This window comes from Aedes aegypti, chromosome 3, assembly GCF_002204515.2.
Source record: "Aedes aegypti strain LVP_AGWG chromosome 3, AaegL5.0 Primary Assembly, whole genome shotgun sequence".
NCBI classification, from domain to species: Eukaryota; Metazoa; Arthropoda; class Insecta; order Diptera; family Culicidae; genus Aedes; species Aedes aegypti.
Genome location: NC_035109.1, coordinates 306,408,337 through 306,430,193, shown reverse-complemented (window position 1 = coordinate 306,430,193; position 21,857 = coordinate 306,408,337). Strand labels below are relative to the sequence as shown.

Sequence of the window (21,857 nt, the reverse complement as noted above, 5' to 3'; positions counted from 1 at the left end):
TGATAGTTTTGACTGATTCAGTCTTGCGTTGCCGCAATGGTAAAAATAACGACACGAAGTGTTCGAAATGAATGCATTGCGTAGTCTGCACAAATCAAGTGGTGCTGTGCAATTAATTTAAACCATCAACATGGTCATTTTTACCGCAAGGCTGTTTTCAGTGCAGTATACATAATTCGGTCCTTACTGTCATTGGTCTCAATGTGATCGAAGATCCATTTATGTCAGAACCAGTATGAAGTAATCAGGATTTCACTGGCATCAATCCTAATGTGCCGGTTGGCACTCCTGTCAGGGAGCTTACACGGAGAAATGAAAACCCCACATTAGAGTATTTTTTAATTTATTTTTGAGTTATTTTATCTCCCTATTTCATTCACTCCTTCTATTGTTGTCAGAGAGCGAAGAGCAAAACAAATCAAAAACCGAACCTTTGTGCGTTTCCTCAAATTTGAGTAAGTGACCTAGTACTGGAAGTTGAGTTATTTGATCTGCCGGTTGAGTGAAAAGAACATAACCAGTAGGTATTTTTTGGCAGGGCTGCAAATAAAAACTCTACCCCATTAACGCTCGAACCCCTCTGAAATAAACCAACTTTTGAGTACTTCATTTGCTCCGTGTAAGTACTTCAAGGCCTTTTGGTGCGTCATCACAAAATGGCTTCTTTCAAAAACACTAACATAATGTTATGATAGTATTGGTATTTGCATCATCTATAAAATATAACGGCTCATCGCCTGATTATATGGATATTTTATTCAAAGAAAAATGCTTCAGATGGTACTCCAATATTAAATCATAAATTTCAGATACAGCATTGTCAATTTAGTGACAATATACTTGAGATTTATATTCCCAAAAAAATCTCCAAACTTATGCCGCATTCCATTGCCTCACACAACTACACTTGTAAATAGAAGGTGCTTACCTTTTCCGTTATAATTCTGCATTAAAAATGAGTGTATTGGATATTATACTGCGTTCACAACACTTTCACTAAACAAATCTTTCATTTACTTTCTTAAAGGAACACATTTCAAACGGGAACTGAAAATTTTTATAGTTTTATCAACCGCAACAATAAAATATGATGGTGGCGTTTTTCACTTGTAGCAAATCGACGACGACGACCAAACCACCGTACGTACACAATCATCGCGATCGTGAAGCGCAGTGATGCCAAGGATGCCTTCCATAAATTCATTGCAATTATTGAGAATTAATCCAAATATCGTGGAAATTTCATTAAATCAGTTATCTTGTGATAAAAAACTTTTTGAAGAATTATAAGGTTTCATAATATGCGGCAATTGTTCTGAAAACGAACATATTACAATTCGTAGAAAAATCTGTCACCTACTACCTGGCAACACCGTCATCTCCTGCAAACATAAACAGTGCCGATGCATAACAAGAATATGCGATGAATTCAACATCAAACAGAGAAGTTCCGTTGTTCGTCAATAAATCATAATGTGTTCTTTTGATATGTACGATCAAACAGCAGATTTTGATTTTCAACACTTGTCAAATTAATGAATTTCCCGTGTGTTTACACAAAAATATGGTTAACAAAAATTATATATTTTTTGTTTGTTTGTTTTGAAAATGTACATGGAAAGGTGACACTACTACTATTACATCAATGATGATTCTAATGATTCTTTGACTTACACGCCGCTTCACCTTAAGCGACACCGGTCGTTTCCGATAAGCCCTTGGACTTTCGTCCTTGCCGAATCATTTTTCTTCAATATCATTCCATTCAATGGAAGATCGGTTGATTGGTCGTAAAGAATCGTCTTAAACCAACAAAAAATCATATCTTTTTAAATTTGTCATCGATTTTTAATATAGGGTGCCGGTACCAATGGTTGTAATGTACCAGTATATTGGACTATTTAATAAAACGTACATTTTTCGATAAAAACGACCTGCGCTATTTTTGGTGAATAGATCGCTTCTAGTTTAATCGATTTGCCAAATTTCAAGCTTATTATTTTATCAAAAAGTCATATAAATAATTAAATAAATAAATTTTTAAATAAATACATTTTATCAGATTTTAGTTGCTGCTCCGTGAGAAAAATATTAAATCTATGTAAAAATCAACGATTTTGTTTAAAACTCCTTGTTTCATTCTCGAACGTCCACTACTGGAGCACTAGCGCAACTATTGGAACACGTGTACCAATAGAGGCTCAAGCGATTTCATGCTCAAATCATAATTTTATCACTCTTTTTATATTTTTCCCATATAGTAGAGGTTGAAATCTTTCCGTTGACGCCAAAAGATCTCCGTTAAGACTTTTCGTTATTATGTTATGATTTTTTATAGCTTAGGTAGTCCACTAATGGCACCGGCACCCTAGTTAGAGCAAAATTATTTGAGCTAAAAAGCATTCGAATATATATATAATATATAACATATGCTTGGGGTAGAGCTAGATATCTGAAGAAGGAACTTTTGCCCCATTTTACTCTATCCATCCTTAGAGGGGGCATGTATTTGACTTAATCTATCAAAAACATATAAACCAGGGGGCCGATATGATGGCCATATTTTGTTGCCTCTTATCGAACGTACGCAGCGCACACCAATACTATTACGCTATAAGCAATGCCGCTGGTGTGAATGTGGGAAAATGAACCTAGGCACACAAAATCTACGCATATTGTTCGTTATTATTTCCATAGCGTAGCTCGCGGTTTAAAATAAAAGTAAGTTTCATATATATTATCATAAAAACCACAATGAAGTGTTGTTTCCTTCTTACGGTGTCGATTCTCATAATCAGAAGAACAATTATCACGATGATAACATTTCGCATCACAAGTTTCCAACCAATATCGATGCGCGGGATAGATGGCTAAATGCCATTGCGAACGTGGATTAAACCACTGATAAGTAAACCGAAGACTTTCAATGCACATTCTCACATACCAGCTTTGCGCAGTTTTTGTCTTGTTTGGCGCATTTTGTACCATTTTCACTCATACGAAAGGTAAACATTCAACAAATACATGAGTGTGCGTGAAAATTTCAACTGGAGTATAAATTTATGCTCCCGATAAGAAGGCACAACGAGACCTGTCAAATACCATAGTGAAAAACTATGATGCCATCCCTCTGATATAAACCGAATGAAGGAAAAAGAATCTCGCTTTTCCCGTTCGTCGAGGGCGCCATCATCTTCACGGAGTAATCGGAGCTTGATTGAGGTTGGTGTGTGTTTGCGTGTCATGTGGCGCAACTGAAGCAGAACAACTGTGCAAGGGGCTGTCGTTGTGATACGGGAGAGATTTCGGGGATTGAAGGAATGTTGGCAATTTTCGAACCAAACTGGGTGCGCTTTTCTCGTGCTCGTGATGGGTGGCGGACAGATCCAGACCCAGAGTAACCGATTCCGGAACGGATGGATGTCACTTTTTGATGGATTCATAAAGGTTTAGAATAATAGGGTTATTTTTTCCATCTGTCTCGGTATGGAATTTATTTATGAGACCGGTTAGATAAGAAGATTGATTGGTCTTATCGGGGTACGTTTCGAGGGGGTTGGAATATAGGGAAGCTACGAGTCTCGCTTTTCGGGAGGAATGACAACCGTAGATTTGATTGCATTTCTGCGGTGATTTGAGTAACAAAACAAAAGCATGCCCGCACACTTTGAATCCCGGACACCAGTAAGGCATTCAAGAAATTATTATTTCGTAAACTTGTTTGAATACTGCACAGAAACGTGTTTGTTAGTTTAATTTTACGCATCCAAAATGACTTTTCTGTCTGTAAGCTAGCTTGCCTAGAAGAATCATCATTTTCACTTACTGTGGTTTGTTTTGTATTCAGTTTTTAAATGGAATATTTTAATTTAATAAACCTTCATGCTCTGATTCGAGATTTTCCGCAGTGACACAAACAAAAGAATCAGAAGCCCACCATGTCCTGCCTGCTCCTCACATTTACTGGCTGAAATCTGAAAATCAAGCAACATGGAAATGCCACCCGCGGTTTTCGGGAAAGAGCATGTTGTAGTTTTGGAAACTGCTATGGAATAACGACGACAACAATAAAGCTAAAACATGTGCGCACACATTTTCGGCTGCATAAATCTATTGCTTCAAAAAACGGGGCGGAGAGGCCTTTTCGAAGTTGTGGAGGGGGGGGGGGGGGGGGAGATGACTTTCCAACAATGAACAAACAATACGCCGGATTTGGTCATGTCGTGTCTTTTTAGGGTGAAAGAACCTTATGTTGCAGCTAAATGAATTACCATTGATCAAACTTGATTGTTTGTGCAAAAACCTTGTTTCGATTTATCTAAGAATAAGATAAATTAAATTTGAAAAGCTGTTTTTGGTAAAAAAAAATTACAGATGGTACATTTCCATTATTTTAGATTTGAGTATTATAATTGGAGTCCGTATTTTGGGTGACGAGATTTAGCTTAGCGGTGGCGAGAAACAAACCAAGCCAAAAGTATAAATCACGGTTCACACGGAGTATGCTGCTGGCTGGCATGAACACCAACATAATGCATTCGACGGACCCAACATGTTGATCTAGTTTTGCGTTGGTTGTTTGAATTGGAATAACAGAACGGGCAATTTTTGAATAGCATGATATTTAGATTTGGGTGAAAGTTTTTGTTAACAGTATTTTTTCATTTCTTACTCACTCTCACACACTTGATATTGTGAAGTCGGCGAAATAAGTTTATTCTTATATTTTTCTTTTACACCAGAACCCCACAAGCGTAACTTCTATTTACAGAAATTATATTTAGGCTATATTACGTAAATGGGATTGATAAGAGACTACTTGGCACATATATGTATTCATGAATGTTTTGTAGATTCGGAACATGGAAGCTTTTTCTAAACCAAAGGAACATCTGAGGTATTCAGGCATATAAGTACAATCGTTGATAATTGAAAGCTTTATCATTGTAATTTATACTCACTCAGGCTAAAACGAAATATTCTCGAAACAAATATGTATCGAGTTCATCGCATAACTAAAGTTATCAAACTGCTCATTTGAAAAATAACTTCGAATAACTCATTTGAAAGTAAGACTTCAGACCTTAATAAATTAAGGTTTATATCCAAACAGGTTCAATAAAGAATCCCGACTAGCAGATCATATCAAAATTATCACACAAATTTATCATACTGAGATATAACTATCTCCCATTGATAAAATTTAATTATGACGAATTATTTTTCTAACTATACATATCAAGATTATATCAGAACGTATTTTATAACACATTATGTTACAAAAAACCATTACATGATTACAATTGTCACGACGAGACTCTCCGTTTTGAGTCAACTGTGGCCGACTAGTTGGTTGGTCTGCAGTTTGGCGTATGAAACGTCATTGAAATGGGGGAAACGGAGAATGACAAAATCAATGATAAATCATTTTGTCAGTATTACGATTACGTGCCGATTCAATTAGAAAATATTCTTAACTTAATTACAGTTATACTTAAATTATCTTACCTATCTTATATTAATACTAAGTGGGAGATTATCCTATAACTAAATAACATCTACATACTAAAGATTGTGAAGGTATCATGCATTACTCATTATTATCACTCTGAGAATTCGTTATTCAAACATATTAACTTAAATCTAGATAAAAATACTATTTACAAGCGTCAGCGTAGTTTTCAACTGTGGAAACCGTTTAGTTGAATTGATTGCGGATAAAAGATATAATCAGAATTTTCACCCTGAATTCGGTACCGATAGAGTTCCAACTTTGTAAATAGGAGCAAACTTAATGAAATATGAGGCTAATAAACATTATTTTAGCTAAAAGCTAACCGACAGCTTAAACGCGGTTTGCTACATAAATCTTTGACGATCCCACCCCCACAACTACAACCTTGTAATAACGGGAACACAATTTTAGCTACGTTCATCATTATAACAAAATTATATCATAGGTTTTTATGATAACAGGATTGTTTGGAGCACATTAACCAAGAACGAGTAAGTATGTTGTTTATTTTCGTCACTAACTGTGAAGTCATGTTGTTATAACGGGCCAGCCTGTCGAGCTTACTTTCGAAATTGGGTAGCTTATGCGCCACTCCGTAAGTAGTTACCACCCAACAAAGACTGCGTTGCCCGGCTTGAGACCTTCTTGGGGAAGAGTCACTTTATAAGTGAGTAAGCTGACTGGCTAACTCAAATAGTCCGTCGTACTTCACGTTTCCGAGCGGACACATTAAATTCAGAAAATCCTACAGATAACTTCCTTTGGTAAACAGCTGAGGACAAGTTATAAAAGCAGAGTTTTTCCTCACAGGTCCAATCCAAAAAGTTCACCCGTCCCAATCCACAGAAAACCCAAGAACAGCATAAATTCAGATTCGGGCTGACTACCCAGTAAATTACTCAAAAACGCTACAAAAAACTACATATGAGCGCGAAGCAAGACCTTAAAAGATGCTAACTAAATACATTCAAAATACGTAGAGCTTTTTCCTCCGTGCATTGATCAAACTAACTTTATTGGGGGAACAAACATACATGGATTACTTACTCCATTTGAAAGTGTACATGCACGCTAAGCCTGCTCAACGCAGCGCATGTGTTAAAACTACACAGAATGTGGCAAACAATGCAGGACTCTCTGGCTGAGTGAAAATTCTGTGTAAGTCGCACTCATGCTACACGCTAAACTTGTCACGCTCAGAAATGAGTGCCGAGTACACAAAATCAGCCTCTCTTCATGCAGCACAGATTCTGTGCAAAAGGGGCTGTACACAGTTTTGAGCAAACGGTGGTAAACAAACCGAATGAGTGAAATGCGCACAGAGGAGGAACACTTGGAATGCGGAATTCGCTTCCATTTTTGTTTTGCTTCTGAAAACATAAAAATAAACATTCAAATTTTCAAGTTTTCGGGGATTTTTTCATTCGAATAGCCGAAGCGGAAGCGAATGGGGAAAAAACTTCCACATTTGCGACCATCTTCCGGCTTTTCGCCTGAAAAAATCACAGAAAACTCCCCATCTTACCAACGGCCAACTGTTTGCTGCCGCGCGGGAGAGATTGACAGTTCCATTTCTATCGATCCCCGCACAGCCGAAGGCCAACACATCGGCTACACACAGCATGAGTGCGACTTACTCAGAATTTTCATTCAGCCAGAGAGTCCTGCATTGGTTGCCTCATTCTGTGTAGTTTTTACACTTGCGCTGCGCTGAGCAGGCTAAGCGTGCAGAATTTTCATTCAGCCAGAGAGTCCTGCATTGGTTGCCTAATTCTGTGTAGTTTTTACACTTGCGCTGCGCTGAGCAGGCTAAGCGTGTATGTGTAACCGATGTGTTGGCCATTGGCTGTGGGCGGATCAATGAAAATGGAACTGTCAGTCATCTCCCGCGCGGTAGCAAACAGTTGGCCGTTGGTAAAATGGAGAGTTTTCAGGGATTTTTTCCAGCGAAAAGCCGGAAGATGGTCTCAAATGAGAAAGTTTTTCCCCCGTTTGCTTCCGCTTCAGCTATTCGAATGAAAAAATCTCTGAAAAACTTTAAAATCGGAATGTTTTTTAATGTTTTCAGAAGCAAAACAAAGATGGAAGCGAATTCCGCATTCCAAGAGTTCCTCCTCTGTGCGCATTTCACTCATTCGGTTTGTTTACCACCGTTTGCACAAAACTGTGTACAGCCCCCTTTGCACAGAATCTGTGCTGCATGAAGAGAGGCCGATTCTGTGTACTCGGCACTCATTTCTGAGCGGATGAAGTTCAGCGTGCATGGATTTATTTCCTCTCTTACATTGCCTACACACTAAACTTCATCCGTTCAGAAATGGAAAAAAATCCCTGAAAACTCCCCATTTTACCAACGGCCAACTGATTACTGCCGCGCGAGAGATGGCTGACAGTTCCATTTCCATCGATCCGCGCACAGCCAATGGCCAACACATCGGTTACACATAGCATGAGTGCGACTTACACAGAATTTTCACTCAGCCAGAGAGTCCTGCATTGTTCGCCTCATTCTGTGTAGTTTTAACACATGCGCTGCGTTGAGCAGGCTTAGCGTGTAGGTAACTCAAGACACTCGTTTTAGGCGTGAGTAACTACACGCTTAGCCTGCTCAGCGCAGCGCAAGTGTAAAAACTACACAGAATGAGGCAACCAATGCAGGACTCTCTGGCTGAATGAAAATTCTGAGTAAGTCGCACTCATGCTGTGTGTAGCCGATGTGTTGGCCTTCGGCTGTGCGGGGATCGATAGAAATGGAACTGTCAATCTCTCCCGCGCGGCAGCAAACAGTTGGCCGTTGGTAAGATGGGGAGTTTTCTGTGATTTTTTCAGGCGAAAAGCCGGAAGATGGTCGCAAATGTGGAAGTTTTTTCCCCATTCGCTTCCGCTTCGGCTATTCGAATGAAAAAATCCCCGAAAACTTGAAAATTTGAATGTTTATTTTTATGTTTTCAGAAGCAAAACAAAAATGGAAGCGAATTCCGCATTCCAAGTGTTCCTCCTCTGTGCGCATTTCACTCATTCGGTTTGTTTACCACCGTTTGCTCAAAACTGTGTACAGCCCCTTTTGCACAGAATCTGTGCTGCATGAAGAGAGGCTGATTTTGTGTACTCGGCACTCATTTCTGAGCGTGACAAGTTTAGCGTGTATGTCGTAGATTCTCTATGAGAGTAATTGGCGGTGATTAAATTGGAGATATAATTTAGAAAAACGAATGGACATGCAAAGTTTAATAAATTAACATATATTGAATTTAAAAATAACAAAATAACATGTAATATTTACAGTCTTAAATTTAACAAAGAATTTATAATAAATTTTAAAGCGTACTTGCTGCATTGTACAGCTTAGACGTCGAAGAAATTTTAAGAACGCCAAGTCCATGTTCATATAAAATGAGAAGACGTAGAACCAGTTGAGCTTGTATCACCCCTCACTTCAAGTGTACCAATAGTCTCAATGGTAGGGGCGTCAGGGATGGACCTGCTACATGGTTACCTGGTTGGTTTAAAAAAATAGTAGAGTAAAGTGGGTCAAAAGTTCGAATGGGGCAAGAGTTGGTTGCCTTCTTCTTCTTCTTAAGGTGAAGATGAATCGCAGCCAAACCTCACATTTTCAAGAGCACAAATGTGGAGAACCCAACATCCATTCAAGCTGAAAACCTTATCGATTGGTCACCTCCAGCTAGTGACCAATTGATTAAGTTTTCAGATTAAACGGATGTCGGGTTCTTCAGATTTGTGCTCTTGAAAATTTGAGGTTTGGCTTCGATTAATCTTCACCTTAAGGTTAGAAAGCTAGAAGCTCAATTCAGAACAAGACTTTTAAATGTCATGGTGGTTCGAATGCTATTTAAGTAAGAGATTTTCACTCCAAATATCATAAAAATCGATTGATATTTGGAAAAGTTAGGGCTATTTGTTGTTTTTTGACGTGAATATTGTAATTTTTGGTCAAACTTTGGTTGCACGGAACCAAATAAAGGTAAAATCTTTTTCAATATTTTTGTAAGGCCGTTTCTAGGCCTATCACAAGTATGCTTTGAAGTGTATTAGTTTTTGCATAAATGCTTGGAAACAGACCCACAAAAAAGCAAAACAAACAAAAGTTCGAATCAGCGCACAGTGGCGGGCCTTCATACAAAGGTCGGACAAAACCTCAAATACGTCCAAAATCGCTTGCTACATATTTAAGTTACTTTTAGTAAATTCAATAAAGTTTTCAACGGGTTATTACACATTGTACTGGTATGAATTATGAACTAGATAAATTACAATAAAACATAAAAAATGACTTTTCATCTCTAGGGGCAAAGAGGGGCAAAAAAAACTGTTGCAACTCAGAAATTATGGATGATTTGCTGCTTCATAGTGTCATTTGTTACATAAACCAACTTGATCCCTTTTAGGAAGGTTTTAGCCGTCCAAAAAATATTACCGAAAAACTTGCTTATCATGTTGTTGTATTAGCTACTTGAGTTCTCTAAAAATATCACTATCGGGGGAACTGAACTTGGATAAATTTTATCAATCGAAAAGATATTGAGGCACAGGACTGTTTGGTAAAAACTAATTTTTTTTTAGCTATTTAAAATCACCAAATCAGAATATTTGAGAAATTTGTAACACTAGTTAGCACCATATAGCGAATGAATATTTGTTCAGTTTACCACCTCAAATGGCCTTTGACCTATTAAACAACAAGTGTTGGTACACTGACACTCAAATCTCAATCATGAGGTTCGCCCACAAAAGCGAAATCTTTTGAGATCTGCTTCGAAATACTCATAATATAGATCTGCTTGTTAACTTTCCCGAAGACTATTTTATCACGATCTCGAGATACATAAGATTAGAGATAATTTGTTACTAACGTCACCTAGCGGATAAATTCCCAATTAGATTTCTTACTGCCAGATAGCCTTTGCAATGCTGAACCTTTTCATCTGGGTCTGGAGAAATCCGTTGAATGGATGATGTGGCTAATTTTGGTACCCCAAAACAAGCTGGAATAGCTCCGAAACCACTTTGATCATATTTTCAGCCATAAACCAGAAGAGTTTTAAAGGATGTTCAATTTCAATAAAATCCATCTAGAAACAAAAAAAGTATGCTCATTTTATTGTGTTTTTTGTATGTGAACATACATTATCGGACATATAAAATGCACCACAGCCGTTTTCCCATACAAAATGGTCAACTTCAGAGAGCTATATCTCCGTCGTTTCTCAACCGATTCTTTTTATTTTTTCTGTGACGAACTACAAATTTCTTCAATTTTCGAAAACTAATGTAGAAAATGTGCGAAAACTATTGATTTAAAAGTTACCGATAGGTTGAATTTTGACATAAAAAAGCACCAAGATACAAAGTGATGTAGCAGGAAAACTACGCGTCGTGGCATCTTGGTGTCTTCAGCGCATTTGTTCATTGCGTGATAAGGACCAAAAGCCGAATTTAGTACTATATCATTTAATTCCGCTTGAGTTTGTATCCTTATTCAACTTCAGTCGAGTCTAATACACGACACTGAAGACGGCCTTACAGTTGAGGTTAAATTACGTGTATCTGTCAAAGGATCAATCTCTAGCGTAATTAGATGGTATAGTACTTAATTCGGTTTTTCGTTTATTTTTCAATAAATAATGCTCGCCAGGTCCCGAGGGCTTTCGCGATGTCGTCGACCTCTACCTAGTTCTCTTTCTCGTCTTTTAACTCTACGGGAATCGTCATTGTCACATTTCTCAACATTTTCAAACACATCTCCATCAAACACTACTTCAGCATCAATACTACTAGGCCTACCTCTATCTTTACCTGCTACCATGTACTTCGTTTTGGTAGAATTAATGTTCAAGTCTCCTTCTGTCTTCTTTTTAAGAGACATGAAGGCCTCCTTAATTGACAAGCGATCGATTCCAATAAGGCTGATAATGTCCGTAAATCCGAACACTTAGTAATTACTGTGTCACGTATCAGCCTTATAAGTTTTACTGGAAAACCATGTTCAGACTTTATCTCCCATAGTTCATTTCTTTTCATTGAATCGTACGCTGCTTTGAAATCAATAAACAGATGTGGGTCTGCAAGTCATACTCCCGGAATTTATCGAAGATCATTCGCAACGTAACGACGTTGTTAAGAACATGACAGAATGTATATTTATGAACATGTATGGGTTTATACCGTTTACGTTTCTCATCCCGACCAACCAGTCTTCATAATTCTTTATAGATCTTTACACACTTAGAAAATTTCACCGACTCCGGTAATTTTTTTTACCGAAATATAAACCGCTGAGCGCTCAGTAATGCTTTCGGTAATGTTAAGAATCACCGAACAATCAGTAATTTAAACCAAAACGCAGCTGTCAAAATATTACAAACTGTTCGTTAATGGTTACCGAGCGAATTGTAAGATTATTACCGAACGCATTGTTGTTTCAGCAGTCAGTCTATATTCCATCCCGGATGATTGAAAAACATAAAAATATTCAAATTCATTTTGATAGCCGATAGATTTATTTCGGTTTCGTTTCTTTGTCAACAAAATTATGGAAATGTATGGACATTTAGTATGTATTTTCACAGCCACAGTGTTTTCAAGCACAGCATGATCAAGGAATTGCTTCATTTTTCCGAACATCCTCATACGTGACGTTGTAATTCGGAACGTGATTTGGCTCTTGCATCCTATAACGAAAACATTTTACATTTTAAATAAGCTGTTCAATGAAAATCCAATGCCATACTTACGGATAAGTGCCAGACGCAAATCTTGCTGCATTAGTTTTTCAGGAACACGTTCAACACAGAACATCGAAGACAATTCAGAGATATCGACGCTTACTGCAAAACAAATATGGCGGCATGTTTGCTGATCTCGAAAATTCCAAATTACCATTTGTTCGGTAAACCACTGTACAACTATGTACCGAAGTTCGGTTCAATGTTACAGTCTACGGTTGATCTATACTATGTACTGTTTTTTCGGTAAATGAAACTACGATGTCGGTAAAAGAAGATGAATATATTTTCTATTTCCTTATCTTTTCAAGTTTTTTCGGTAATTTTCGTTTGCAATACCGAAAGTTCAGTATATTATTTATTTATAGTTCGCTTTCGGTAAAAATATTTACCGAACAACGAAAACAAATCTAAGTGTGTAACCAACGATGGCGATCGCTAACGGTTCAAAACGAATCTATATCGATCGCTATCGAAAATCACTGACTGGTTGACCGGGATGCGTTTTAAAAAAAACTCTGTAGATCTGAAGACCTATACGCTAAGGAGATAATGGTTAACTTCAAATAGTTATTATTTATTTGGTTTAACATCAATTAGCTTGATAAAACCTCGCCAACAATATTTCGCCAATTCACTCGGTTCATGGCCGCTCCTGGTGTACCTGGTCAATCCATCTAGCTCGCTGCGCCCCACGTCTTCTTGTTCAGACCGGATTCGTAGCGAACACCATCTTTACAACAGTCTGGCATTCTTGCAACATGCCCTGCCCAGCGTATGCTTCCAGCTTTAGGTACCTTCACGATACAGGGTTCACCGTAGAGTTGAGCGAGATCGTGGTTCATCATTCGCTGCCATACACCGTTCTCCAGCACGTCGCCGAAGATCGTCCTTAGCACTCGGCGTTCGAAAACCCCAAGAGCTTGCAAGTCCTCCTCGAGCATAGTCCACGTCTCATGCCCATAGAAAACTACTGGTCTTATAAGCGTTTTGAACATAGTAGGCAAGACTTCCGCTGATGATGCGCCTTCGTGTTTCCCGACTGTCAGCCGTCAACAAGGATCCGAGATAGACGCACTCGTCCCCCACCTCAAAGGTATCCCCGTCTATCGTAACATTGCCCTGTCGCGCTCAGTTCCGCCAACCAGCATGTACTTTGTTTTCGACGCATTGACCATGAGCCCGACTCTTGTTGCTTCTCGTTTAAGGTGGGTGAACAAATCTGCCACCGTTTCAAATTTCAATATCCATGTCGTCCGCGAAGCAAACAAATTGTCCGGATCTTGTGAAAATCGTGCCTCGACTGTTGAGTCCGGCTCTCCGCATGACACATTCAAGTGCAATATTGAACAACAGCCACGAAAGTCCGTCGCCCTGTCGTAGTCCCCGCCGAGACTCAAACGAACTGGATTGTTCGCCCGAGATCTTCACGCAATTTAGCTCACCGTCTATCGTTGCTCTAATCAATCTTGTGAGCTTCCCGGGAAAGTTGTTCTCGTCCATGATCTTCCATAACTCTACACGGTTAATATTGTCGTATGCCGCCTTGAAATTGATGAACAAAGGGTGCGTAGGGACCTGGTACTCACGGCATTTTTGGGGGATTTGCCGCACGGAAATGATCTGGTCCGTTGTCGAGCGGCCGTAGATGAAACCTGCTCGATTACTTCCCACGAACTCGTTTGCTACAGGTGATAGACGACGAAAGAGAATCTGGGATAGCACTTTGTAGGCGGCGTTCAGGATTGTGATTGCCCGATAATTTTCACATTAGAGTTTGTCGCCCTTTTTGTACATAGGGCATATAACGCCTTGCTTCCACTCCTCCGGTAGCTGTTCCGTTTCCCAGATTCTGACTATCAGCCGATGCAGACAAGCGGCCAACCTGTCCGGGTCCATCTTGATGACTTTGGCTCTGATACCATCCTTGCCAGCGGTCTTGTTGTTCTTGAGCTGTTGAATGGCATCCTTAACTTCCCTCATCGTGGAAGCTGGTTGGTTTCCACTGTCAGCTGTGCTGAAGTAGCCATCGCCTTCGCTGTCCTGACCTTCTGTGCCCATGTTCTCTGCGCCATCCAGGTGTTCATCGTAGTGCTGCTTCCACCATTCGATCACCTCGCGTCCGTGCTTCAAGATCCTCCCATCAAAATCCCGGCACATTTACTTCCTTTAATATGCGAAAAAAATTATGCCTGAACAAAAGTAAAAGCCAAAAGGATAAATTTCCTAAAATAATTTAACTGAACCATATTGAGAAGCAATAAAAATTCTTTGTTTCACAGAAAATGTGAAATTTGTTAAATTTATATGACAACCTCAGTTAATTTCAGACTCAGGCTGCCTATGTTAATAGTTTATTTTTCTTCTATAGGATTCCAGAAACTCCTGCCAAGATTTTCATAGAATTCAATGTGTAATTTTAAAAATCCTGGGCAAGGTTACAATATTACCATTGATAAGATTTTATTAAACTTTAGTTGGTTAAACATTTTAAAATGAATGTTGGGTGAATACCTGAAAGAATCCTAGTTAGATACTATTCTTATAAATCCTGGACAGAATTCTCACTTAATTCTGGCTAAAATATTAGCATATGATTGATCAGTGTTTTCAGTAGAAGCATTAGCCGTAGAATGCTAAAGTCGCGACTGTTCGTGTGACCAACATCTAGTTTTCCACGCTCTGACAGCTTGAGTACCGAGTCTATAAGTGACAAATCAATTTATCTACCCAAAACAACACATTTTCTAAAACGTGGCAGTAAACAAACAATCAAAAACTTCAATAGTAAGTTTTTATAAAATAATTCTGTTTTGTGATAACAGTGCAACTAGCGTTCTATTACTTATATTTCCATTGTGTTTTCATACATTTCGAGTGAATATTTCCAAAATAATCAATGCAGGATTTCTAATAATATCAAGTGGAACCCTGATAGATTATTAGTATGTTTTTCTGTGCATTATAATCACAGGATCAAAGAGTCAAAGATTTGTCAAGATTATTGCATAATTTCAAAAATGACTTTCTCAAAATCAAGTAGGATGTAATGTTACATGTGTAATCCTGATGACTTATATTTCAAGTAGTTCTTAGAGAACCTTAAATAGTCATTCTACATCTTGATGGAATATAATTGAGTGGATCTGAATTGGTATATACCTTGTTCATTATCATCCGAAAGGTCACTGGATGTGCTTGTTAATCTGATGGCCTATACTAGAGTTCTTGTTTAACTCTTAAGAGGGATTCCACGGAGGCATGCAAGTCGATTCTGATCGACCATTTCAAAAATATCTGAAACTTTGCACAGTTTTTCAGTTCCATCTAAATCGTCATTTTCCGATATCAAATCTTCAAGTTGAGTCACGACTAACTTTTCAAAAGGGTGTATGTGAAAATGGTTCAAAAATATTCAAAAAGCTGCACAGCAAAAACGGTTCGTTCGATTGTTAGACAACTTAAGAAACAAAGTTAGACAACTAAATAAAGATTCCAAAAAAAATACACACAGTAAAAAAAAATTTTTTTTTGCATTAAAAAACATCATTTTTGTCACAAAAACTCAAATATCTCAAAATCCTATCGGAATACCAACGTAATTTTTTGAGGGAAAACGGTCCATTATATTAGCTATCCATCATAAAAATTTGGTGATGGTAAGCCAATAAACAAAAAAGTTATGACATTTCAAATATTTCACAAATTTGACACTTAGTGAAAAAAAATTTTTTTTTTTTTCATTGTTAATTTTTTTTAGGACCGCAGTTTGTTGCTGAATTTTTTGTTAAGGGTACCACATGAGGTTAACAAGTTGTTTTCATGATATTTTATTTAATTATTCATAACTATTATAGCATCTATTAGAAAGTTAGACGCGATCCAGTGTTGTGATCTAAAGTCTTGATAGTGTCATATTTTTTATTGTACGTAACTGACGAAAAATTCTCTCAATAGTGTTGAAACCTTTTGATAAAAGAAACCTATACGAAATCTAATATTGAACACAAAAGCAACAAAAAAAGTTTTCTATACAGGTATACGACTAGTTTACCTGCAAAAAGTTTACCTCGTAGAGAACAAGGCGGGTCTATACCCAGGTGATCTAGTATACGTAAAGCAGGTCGGTTTTCTCGGCGCTGGTTTTCTCCACAAAGTTAAAATTTGATTACACCTGGGTATAGACCCGCCTTGGTAGAGAATAGACTTTGTTAATCATATTTGGGAGAAAGCGAGTAACTTCAACAACATCAAAAACATGATAGGTACATACCATCAACATACTCACGAAAAAGCTAAAAATATACTACCACTATGGTTATAAAAGATTTAATTGTAAAATTTTTCTTCAGTCAAGCAAACGACACCAAACTAGTCAGTAAAAACTTAAAAGTAATTTTGTTTATTAAAATCTAACGAGCAACATGAGTAGTCGCTTTCTCAACTGTTGCAGGCCGTTTGCAGAAAAAAAGTGTTCGAAAGAGCTACGAAATCTCACCGAAAGCACCATAGATAAACTGAAAGCGGCTGGTTATGCTCCAATGTCTACATTGAATACAAATTTACGCATTTGTACGTCCTGCCGTTTAAACGTTGACAAACGGGCAATCTGTACATCATCGGTGGATCAGGTTGCAGGAAGTTCGAAAACAACAACAACTGAGGAATTACTAGATGCACCGACAACAACTGAGGAGTTACCAGAAGTACCAAGTGCAGATAGCCTTGCCACGGTACCATCAGCGACATCTGTTTCAACAAATCAATCAGAAGATGCCTGGCCAAAAAGATTATGTATCTGTAAAAAAAGATGGAAAGCGTCAAGCAATCCAAAAACGATTAATGATGACTATTTTGAAAGAAGCGTATACACGCTTCAAGGAAATTAACGAAAATATTAAGGTAGGTTTTTCCTCATTTGCAAGCCTTCGTCCAAGGCAATGCAAGCTTCTATCCAATTCAGGAACACATAATGTTTGTGTGTGCACGACACACGAAAATATTAACCTAATCTTACATAATTTGAAAAGAATCAATTTATCAAAGGATATTAAAATGTTAACTGGTAGTCTTTTGTGTGAAAATACAACATCAAATTGCTATCTACGATCTTGTTCGGATTGTTCAGATTCTTCATCATTGGAAAATACTTTATTCGCTGAGTTTGAAGAAAATTATATTGATCAGTTATCATTTGAGCAATGGGTGACCACGGATAGGTGTGACCTAGAAACTATTGTAAAACCTGTAGATGAGTTTGTGTCATTTTTTTGCTTGAAATTAGAAAGTTTAATTCCTCACGACTTTATTAAAACAGAGCAATCCCGCTTTTTAAAAAATACGAAAAATACATTACAAGATGGTGAATTTTTAGTCATTTGTGATTTTTCTGAAAACTATAGCTTTGTATTGCAAGATGAAGTGCAGTCCCATCACTGGAACGTACAACAAGCTACAATTCATCCATTCGTTATTTATTTCAATGGAAGTACGCAAATTGAACATTTTAGTTTTATTGTAATTTCCGAAGATTTAAGACACGACTCAGTATCTGTAAATTTGTTCATTGCCAAAATGATTAACTTTTTACGCGTTGATAAGGATAAAGAAATCAGAAAGATATATTTCATGTCTGATGGAGCAGCATCGCAGTACAAAAACCGTAAGAATTTTTCGAGCCTATGTCAATTTAAATCAAAGTACGGAATTGATGCAGAATGGCATTTCTTTGCTACGTCACATGGCAAAGGTCCTTGTGATGCTATTGGAGGAACCATAAAGCGCATGGCCACAAGAGCAAGTTTAGCCAAAGAACGTGAGCTTCCAATTAAAACTGCAAAAGAACTATTTGATTGGGCGAATCGCAGAAAAGAAGAAGATTTTACAAAATTATCATTTTGTTTTACTACTACTGAAGAGTACGAATCAACGGCATCAGAGCTCAGCGAGCAATATAATAACGCGAAAACGATCAAAGGAACCCAAAAATTTCACTGTTTCATTCCATTGTCAGAAAATAAAATTAAAGCAAAACTATACTCGAACTGTACTGATAATGATGCAAAAGTGTTCGATATTGTAAAAAATTGAATAACAATAAATAAATAAATAAGTATTAATAAAATGTTTTCATGATCTCATAACGCATACCCAAATCCAAAACTTTTAAAGTTTATGTATAACATTTAGAAACTCATCGATCATACTCTAAAAAAATATATCCTGGTAAAAAAAAAATTATTTTCGTGTAATCTGTTAATTCATTTTAATTTATACATATATACATATACATATAATATTTATACATATACATAATATTTATACATATAATATACATAATACTAATGAATACATGAAAACGACTTGTTTAATTCACGCAAGGCCCTTAACAATAAAATCAGCAACAAACTGCGGTTCCCGTAATAATTTACACCGAAAAAAAAAAAAATTTTTTTCTACTAAATGTGAAAATTGTGACATGTTTGAAATGTCATAACTTTTTTGTTTATTGGTTTACCATCACCAAATTTTTATGGTAGATAGCTATAATGGACCGTTTTCCCTCAAAAAATTACGTTGGTATTCCGATAGGGTTTTGAGGTATTTGAGTTTTTGTGTCAAAAAATATGTTTTTTAATGCAAAAAAAAAATTTTTTTACTGTGTGAATTTTTTTTGGAATCTTTATTTAGTTGTCTAACTTTGTTTCTTTAGTTGTCTAGCAATCGAACGAACCGTTTTTGCTGTGCAGCTTTTTGAATATTTTTGAACCATTTTCACATACACCCTTTTGAAAAATTAGTCGTGACTCAACTTGAAGATTTGATATCGAAAAATGACGATTTAGATGGAACTGGAAAACTGTGCAAAGTTTCAGCTCAATAGAAAAAAATGAATTAAAAAATTTACCAAATTTTGGTGCTGTTGCTTGGAATCACTCAACGATCTTGTTAGGGGGATTAGGGGCATAATGAACATACGGGGCGAAATGGACACCCCCTCAATATCTGAGAATATGCATACTTAATCAAAAGTTCATACACTGCATGAAATTTGTATTGCATTTGAAATATTTGACGGTATAAAAGTTTATTTTTGCTTCAATTGTCCTTCAAAATTTGACTTATAGTTTTTCTCAGTTTCAAATTGGCACATAAGCAAGGCCGTGGAAAAATCTAATTTTTGAGCAAAGTAACGCACCCAGAAAGGTTCTTTTTAGTTATTATAATTGAGGGAGAGCCCTTTTATATATCGGAACGATTGACAGTCATTAAATATATTGGAATTACTAAATTTCATGCATGTGTTCATTTCGCCCCGATACCTTTTTACCAGCCTTGTTTTCGACCCAATTTTCTATCTCGGTTTTCTGACATATGATATGATTTTTAGCATCATGAATGAATGTAGCACGTCGTACTAACATCAAACTTGAAAACTAGCCGGGGGTAAATTAAAAACATTGCCATTTTATGGTCTTAAAACGAACATTTGCTTAACGTGTCCATTATGCCCCTAATTCCCCTACTTGAGATTTGACAGAAGATGTTTCCATGAGTATAAAATTTTGCTCTTAAACGTTCACAGTTGATTGGTTACGCTTGTAGATCTAAAGGCCTGTTTCTCACGTAGTTCGTGGCTGACCTAGAACACCGAATCAAATAAACAAAACGTATACAGTCACCCCACAGTTATGGATAGCACACAGATATGGATCAGAGTTGGATTAAAACGGGAATATCTCATCAAATATAGTTGCAATTACGCAGAACACATTTTATTAACGTGAAACATAAATCGGTACAACATCGCAATCAATTATAATATGCTTAAGCATATTTTTTTCCGTTCGTAGGAAATAAAATGCCATCCGTATTCCCAGAAGCGTTGATTCATAACTGTGGGGCATTGAAACCCATACCACAGTTATGAATCAAAGATAAGACGATTCCGAAACAAACGCCAAAACGTATGCTTTCAATAGCACACCATTCGTTTACCTCGCAGATAAATTGCTGTTATAGTGTTTTGATCCATAATATGAGTCGATTTGATCCATAATACGGATCCTCCTCTCCCACTGATCCACATCTGTGGGATGGACATCGTTTGCAATTTCCATCGAAATCGACACCTTTCGTAAATAACCGGGTATTTTGAGGCGTATTATCAAAAACAACTATATTTTGCAGTGCCAGGGAAGTAATTTTGTTTTGTACAGCATCACCATGTTTTTTATCATATTTTGTTCTGAAAAATTACCCTTAGTTGATCCATAACTGTGGGGTAACTGTACATAGGTTTATACCAGTGCTTTTTTTTTTTCAAACAAGTCCATTTGATATAAATCTACAAAATACAAATTTGATATAAATCTACAAAATACTTTCAAACGTCCTTTTACGCATCACGATTTCCATTTACAGTTCTGTTCGGAATAATAGCAGCTCTTGTCACCATCTTCTTCTTCTTGGCATTAACTTCCTTGCTGGGACATAGCCTGCTTCTCAGCTTAGTGTTCTTATGAGCACTTCCACAGTTATTAACTGAGAGCTTTCTTTGCCAAAGCTGCCATTTCCGCATTCATATATCGTGTGGCAGGTATAATGATACTCTATGTCCAGGGACGTCAAGGAACTTTCCATTACGAAAAGATCATGGACCGACCGGGAATCGAACCCAAACACCTTCAGCATGGCTTCACTTTGTAGCCGCGGACTCCAACCACTCGGCTAAGGAAGGCCCTCTCATGATTTTTTTTTTCTAAATTTATAGTGTATTCGGCAAAGACTCTCTATATTTTTTCAGTGATGTTAAAAAAGGGCGGCCCGCATGGATTACGAGATCACAATACACACTTTTTGCTGACGCATTAAGGCCAACACAATATTATACAATGTTTTACAAATTTGGGTTCTTCGGCAATGTTGCTTCAATTTATTTTAATAAATAAGTTAGAGTGGGCCCTAAAAATATGTTTTTTTCTTCTATACGATAATTTCTCGCAAAAAAATTGTTACATAAACTATTAGAACTTTTAATTGCGCATTTTTTTTATGAATTAACTACTATTCTATCTCTTAAAGTTGCAGAGATTTCTTCGAAAGAATTGTCGAATATCTATGAAAGGCCTAAACGGCCTTTTGTCACCATTAGAAAGATAATATTATTCTTATAAGAACATTGTATAGGCCTAAATGCGTCAGCAAAAACAGCCACCCTAATTACACATCACTGAAAAAAATGTCTAAAAATGTGGAGAAAGTTTCCCGAAGGCATATATCTAAAACTCACGGTTTAGGCGAAACCATTTTTGTCTTCCTAGATATGGCTGTGGGACCAATGTACATTGAGGTCGTAAAATACATATTACTTTGTATTTTAACAACCTCCACTTCATTTACATAAAAAGCTAGTTCTTTATGTAAAATAAATATTCAAAATAAAAACTGTTATTATTTCGAGAAATTTCATAGAATTTCCGGCATTAGCTATGAGAAAATTGATTTTCATGCCTATAAAATTGAACATATTGCTTTAGGAGTTGACCATTTTGTATTTTGGCATACGCAGCTTTTATCCTGAAAAGCATTGTGCATAA

At 37.0% G+C, this 21,857-nt stretch overlaps 1 long non-coding RNA gene across 1 annotated transcript; it reads left to right on the top strand.

Moving 5' to 3' along the window:
- The first annotated feature begins 2,542 nt into the window (after positions 1-2,542).
- On the top strand, positions 2,543-2,994 carry LOC110678409. Its single transcript, XR_002501576.1, has 2 exons — positions 2,543-2,721; positions 2,799-2,994. It is a non-coding gene; the product is annotated as an uncharacterized LOC110678409 (long non-coding RNA).
- The last annotated feature ends 18,863 nt before the right edge of the window (positions 2,995-21,857 follow it).